Consider the following 5745-nt stretch of genomic DNA (forward strand, 5'->3'; position numbering starts at 1 on the left):
TTTGTTTATTATGATAGAATTTGGCAAAAAGCCCGTGAAATCAATTACAGATTTCTCCAACTTCTAATCTACAGAAATAATTTTGCTTAAGTCATATATAAAATATGTGAGACTGAGAATATCTTCACTTTTTGAGTTACATCACTAAGCATGTATATTTAACGCTTTTATCTCCATTATTTTCTTGTTGTTTGAATAAAGTCAGGCTAAGGTAAAAAAATATAGCACATATAATGAAAAGAAGTCAAGTGAAGCTTAAAAAGAGAAAAAATATTTATTTATTCATTCAACAAATATGTATTACTTGTCTGTTATGTATCCATTAGTGTCCTAAAAGATGGGGCTAAAACATTGAGCAACACATGAAAAATTTCACCTATGAAAATAGAAAATATAGATATTTAAACCCCCCAAATCATAATTGCACATAAAATTCTAATACTTGTTAAGAATAAAAGGTAAATTATAGATGAAGATGCTTTGTAGAGGTTGTCCTCTGAATCAAGACTGAGAATAACAATGTAAATCAAATTCCTTTCTCTGAATATGAAATTTAAAATATTTTTATTGCATATTTGAACCACATTGGAATATTTGAGATGAAATATGTATCAGAAATCCTAATTTCAGCTCTAGTTTAAAAATAATGGCTATCTTTAACTTCTGGAACAGTGTCCCCAGGTGCTTGAGCATGTTAGGAGAGACAGCTCTGGTTTGCCGGAGTCCCGCCTGAGTCCACAACAATTGTGTAAGAAGTGGTTCTATAAATGTGACTAATTGCACTATTTTTTTCAGATTTATTTCTGCTCTGAAACTTTGGAGGTCTTTGGACAGCTTTCTTTAAAAAGTCATGTAGTACTTAGGCTGGGAACTTGGCCAGCGTCCTGTGGAGAAATGTTTATTCAGCAGGATGAATTGAAGCAGGCCAGATGTCCAAAGAAACCCACAAACACATTGGCTGTTGGAAGGCACTGTTGTGAACATTTGAAAATGGCTGGAAGTAGCTGCAGCTGCTGTGGGATCTCTGTGGATAGCCTGTGACAATGGTTAATGTAATTGGAAAGGGAAGGTGTCCCAGTCAAGAATTGTTTCATTTGGGAGTCTCTGCTGCTCTAGGGCACTTGCTGGGAACTGATGGCAGGAACATCTTGGCTAGGAGCCAATGATAGGATCTGCAGCAAACAGTGCAGTGTTGGTGGATGGGGGAAGATTTTGTTGCTAGGTGCCTTCAATTCTTTCTGCCATCCCCTTGTGAATCATTCACAAATTCCCAAGGAAGGGTAGAAAGGGTAGATTATTTCCATATTATTTCACAGAAGAGGACAAGTAAGAATTTTCAGAAAATTCCTCAGGGGGTGAGATTGGCAGTTGAGGGAAATTGCCAGGGGAGGGAGGGGCACATCTCATCAACAAGCCTACCTACATAATGAACATTTGTATACCTAACACTGAATTGTACCCCATATCTTTAAAATAAGTAAATGAATGAATGAATGAATAAATAAATAAATAAATAAAATAAAATGTTTGGGGGGGAACAATAATGAATGCAGCAACAATACTCCTCACCTTAAAAAAAAAAGTCTGAGCCTGCGGGTTTGAGACCCGCCTGGGCAACTTGGTGAGCCCTTATCTCTACAACAGCCGGGCATAGCAGCACGCACCTGTAGTGCCAGCTACTTGGAAGGCTGAGGCAGAAGGATCACCAGAGCCCAGCAGGTTGAGGTTGCGGTGGCCGAGAGTGGCCACTGCACTCCAGTCTGTGTGACAGAGTGAGACTACAACTCAAAAAAAAAAAAGAATTTCCAGGAAACCTGAAGATCTAGACACTGTATTACCTGAGTTCATCAACAGAGAGATTTCCAGGAAACCTGAAGATCTAGATGCTGTATTACCTGAGTTCATCAACAGAGAGCTTGGCTTTTAACCTAATTTCAAATTTGGGACAGAAAAACAGTAGCACCCAAACATAATAGGCACTTGGTCTTCCTCCAACTTCACAACCCTCTCATCTATCTTGTGCCAGACTATTAGAGAGTTGCAGGAAATAATGAGAGTAATTGGGGCAACCAAACTCTCTAGGACGTTACAACAGGACTTTACTCTTATGTCCTGCTCTTGAAGTGGATGTCAGAATTTTTTAACCTCCAGAGAACTTGCAAAAAGCAGAATATCACATCTGCGACCTGCACCTAAACATTTCACAACTTTCTTTCAGTTCCCTCATCAGCTCTTTGTTGCTGTCCTTTAGGGTTTCAATGCTATTAGAAAAAACACCACTCCTTCCTCATCCCTCATACTGTACTCCTATGCTCTCCTCCTTGGTGCAGCAACTGAAATGTCATATTTCAGATGGGCTTAGACTGAAAGGGAGAACTTTGTTTCTTCTTTGATAATAATAAAGCAAGGTTTTATTTGTCCCAGTAAAATATAAGGAAGACGAGACCTTGTCCCTCACCAAAAGGACTTCGGAAAAGACAGCTTTGCATTACCTTTTGTAATATGAGTTTTCCATATTCACTTTCACTTCCTTAATTTGCAATTCCTTTCAGCTTCTAATGAGTCACAAGGGAAGCAGAGAGAGATGACCAACTTAATTGTCAATGACTATTTTTCCTGTTTCTTTTTTCCCCATTAGACCTGTGAGGTTTTGGATCCATGGTGTTTTCTGCATCTCATTTGCTGATCGAGAGAGGGATGGAATTATGCCAAAAGTAGTGTTGCAGTAATGGCTCTCTGGAGTTTTGGGAAGTATAAATACAAATCAGTACATTGGGGCCATAACTAATAAGAGACAAAGGAAAAGTTTTTCAATGATGCTTTGGGGGATAATTCTCAGAATTCTCAGCAGAGGAGGTAGGAATACAGTTTTGGATATTGAGATGGCAGTGGTAGAAAAAAATAGAATAGTGCTTTCAAAATAAAAATGCTTGTGATAATATTAATCTTTGAGTCTCATTTCATTGGAAGATTTCTGGATTTCATTGGATTCTAACAGCTATATACTAGGGAACATAGGAAAACACTCTTTGTTGGGTTATTTTATGTGGAGATTGTGTGAAGATAGTATTTTAATCTACTGACAGAGAAGTGCCAGTCACCAGTAATAATATTAGAAATGTTCTAATTATTGCATAACTTTAGTTTATCTATCTAGTTACTTGGTGATGGTGAAAGAAGAGCATGTGAGAAGAACAAGGAATGGGTATATATGACAGCTTGAAATAAATCAAAGATAGTGTAGGCCTTGCAGAAGATAAAAAAGAACCTTGCCAAGTGAGCTATAATAAGCAAAGAGAGGGTTTCAAGCGAATGCCACCAAATATATTCACCAGAACCCATGGAACTGACCACCTCTCTATCAACTATCTCTGAAAGACTGATTAAAAGGAAAAAGGTCTTTCCTGGATAGTTGGAAAAGAAAAAAAATAAGAAAATCAATACCCACAACTCTCTATTGAGAATGAGCTTTCAACATTTAGTTCATTTATCTTCCATTCTCAAATGTCACGTGAAAGTAGTATCTAGCGGAAGGTTAAATAAGTGATGGGGACATAAAAATAAGTGATTATCTAGTTAAGCTATCATTCTTTACAGAACTTCTGCTGTCTTTGAAACTCACTACCCTAGCATTCTGTGGATAAATAATCTACTGCATAAGCCTCAGAAATGGGAAGTGAGGAGGTAAGTAAATTACATTCCCCAGGGAATGTTTTGTTAGTCATCAGTTGATATATGAAGTATTGTGAAGAGCCAGAATAAGAAAGAAAGAAAGAAAGAAAGAAAGAAAGAAAGAAAGAAAGAAAGAAAGAAAGAAAGAAAAAGAAAAACAATGAATTTAACCTGGTTCATGTTCTACAGCTCCCTGGTTGTGTGACAGATTAAAATGTGGACAGGATACTAACAAATATGAAATGTGATCTAATAGGTTGTGAACTGAATTTCTGTTCTCATATCCCTTCTTTCAAAACTCCACCATCCCTTTCATGAGCTTAAATAATGCTTTTACATATGTCCTTTACAAAATCAAATTTTTAGTAATCAACTCATTAAACAAATAGCTTTTAGGTAGCAATTTGTTTTTAAATGTTATAGGAGACACAAAATTACACCCAAGGCCTTTATACTCGATATGTGAGAAGGTGTATTGCAAGTGATTCAGTCATTGTATATTGACAGTCTTTGTGAATAGCACTGTGCTAGGCACTAAAGAAAAAATTTAAATTTGTATATGCATAGCTGTTGCTCTTCATGAACTTAGAGTATCTATCTTTTGTGATACATACCAGTGTATAATAGAAAGCAGCTAAATCATTTTTAAAAAGGAAAGCTTATATCACTCTCATCTTTGGAGAACACAGTTGCTAGAGGTTGCAGTTCTTAATTGGATGATCAAGAATGGAAACAAAGTGGATATGGTTTCCCAGGTGAGGGACAAAAGGTAAGAAAAAGGACAGAGGTGAGATGCTGCAAGATGAGAAGACATAGTCTTACTGTGGAAAAATTGTCTTTTTTTAAATTGGTGAATTTGGGGAGACAAGTCAGGGAAAAGAGAGGAGGTGGTGACAAAGGCAGGATGATTTAACATCATCCCTGCTAAAAATGATACTTCAGCTGGGCTCAGTGGCTCAAGCTGTAAACCTGTTCTTTGGGAGGCTGAGGTGAGTGGATTGACTGAGCCCGCGGGTTCGAGACCTGCCTGGGCAACTTGGCGAGCCCTCATCTCTACAATAAATCAAAAAATTAGCTGGGTATGGTAGCTGCCTGTAGTGCCTGTGGTGCCAGCTACTTCGAAGGCTGAGGCGGAAGGATCGCTGGAGCCCAGCAGGTTGAGGTTGCGGTGGCCGGGAGAGTGCCACTGCACTCCAGTCTGGGCGACAGAGTGACACTTCAACGCAAAAAAAAAAGGTACTTCGATTTTGTAGCCTAAGAAATTGTGTAACTTAGAAAATATTGTTAAATGTGTATAATTTGTAATTTATTTATCAATAAGTTAAATTTGAAGTAAACAATGTGAAAAGATCATCTAGGCTTATATACTATAAGAAAGGTAGACATATCACTGGAAACAGATTTAATCTGAGTATTAGAAACAATACTGTGAATTGACATGATAAGTAGGACATTTGCTACTAGCATAAGTCCTTCCTCATTCTTTGGTTTATTGTTTCATAATAAACGTTTTTTTTTTGTTTTTTTTTTGAGTTAGAGTCTCACTCTGTCGCCCAGACTGGAGTGCAGTGGCCGCTCCCGGCCACCGCAGCCTCGACCTGCTGGGCTCCGGCGATCCTTCCACCTCAGCCTTCCGAGTAGCCAGAATTACAGGCATGCGCTACCACGCCTGGCTGATTTTTTGATTTATTGTAGAGATGAGGTCTCGCTGCCCAGGCGGGTCTCGAACCCACGGGCTCAGGCAATCCACTCACCTCAGCCTCCCAAAGGTGCGGGATTACAGGCTGAGCCACCAAGCCCGGCTTATAATAAACTTTTTGTTTCTTTATTTTTGTTCACTGTAGGTCAATCTCTGGGACCAAGTCAATCAAGCTAATTTCTCCTGTATCACAGAGTTCCTCTTGCTTGGATTTTCCAGCCTTGGGGACATTCAGATAATTCTTTTTGCCATTTTCCTGTGCCTATATCTGATTATTCTGAGTGGAAATATCACCATTGTCACTGTCATCCTCCTGGATCACAGCCTCACATACCTGTGTACTTCTTTCCTAGGGATCCTCTCCGTTTCTGAAA

General features: G+C 38.6%; 1 pseudogene; it reads left to right on the plus strand.

The window, feature by feature from the left end:
- The first annotated feature begins 2638 nt into the window (after window positions 1-2638).
- Window positions 2639-5745, plus strand: part of LOC103270741 — a 3705-nt pseudogene continuing 598 nt past the window's right edge.

Source organism: Carlito syrichta, unplaced genomic scaffold, assembly GCF_000164805.1.
Source record: "Carlito syrichta isolate Samal-C Ts95f unplaced genomic scaffold, Tarsius_syrichta-2.0.1 Scaffold309919, whole genome shotgun sequence".
NCBI classification, from domain to species: domain Eukaryota; kingdom Metazoa; phylum Chordata; class Mammalia; order Primates; family Tarsiidae; genus Carlito; species Carlito syrichta.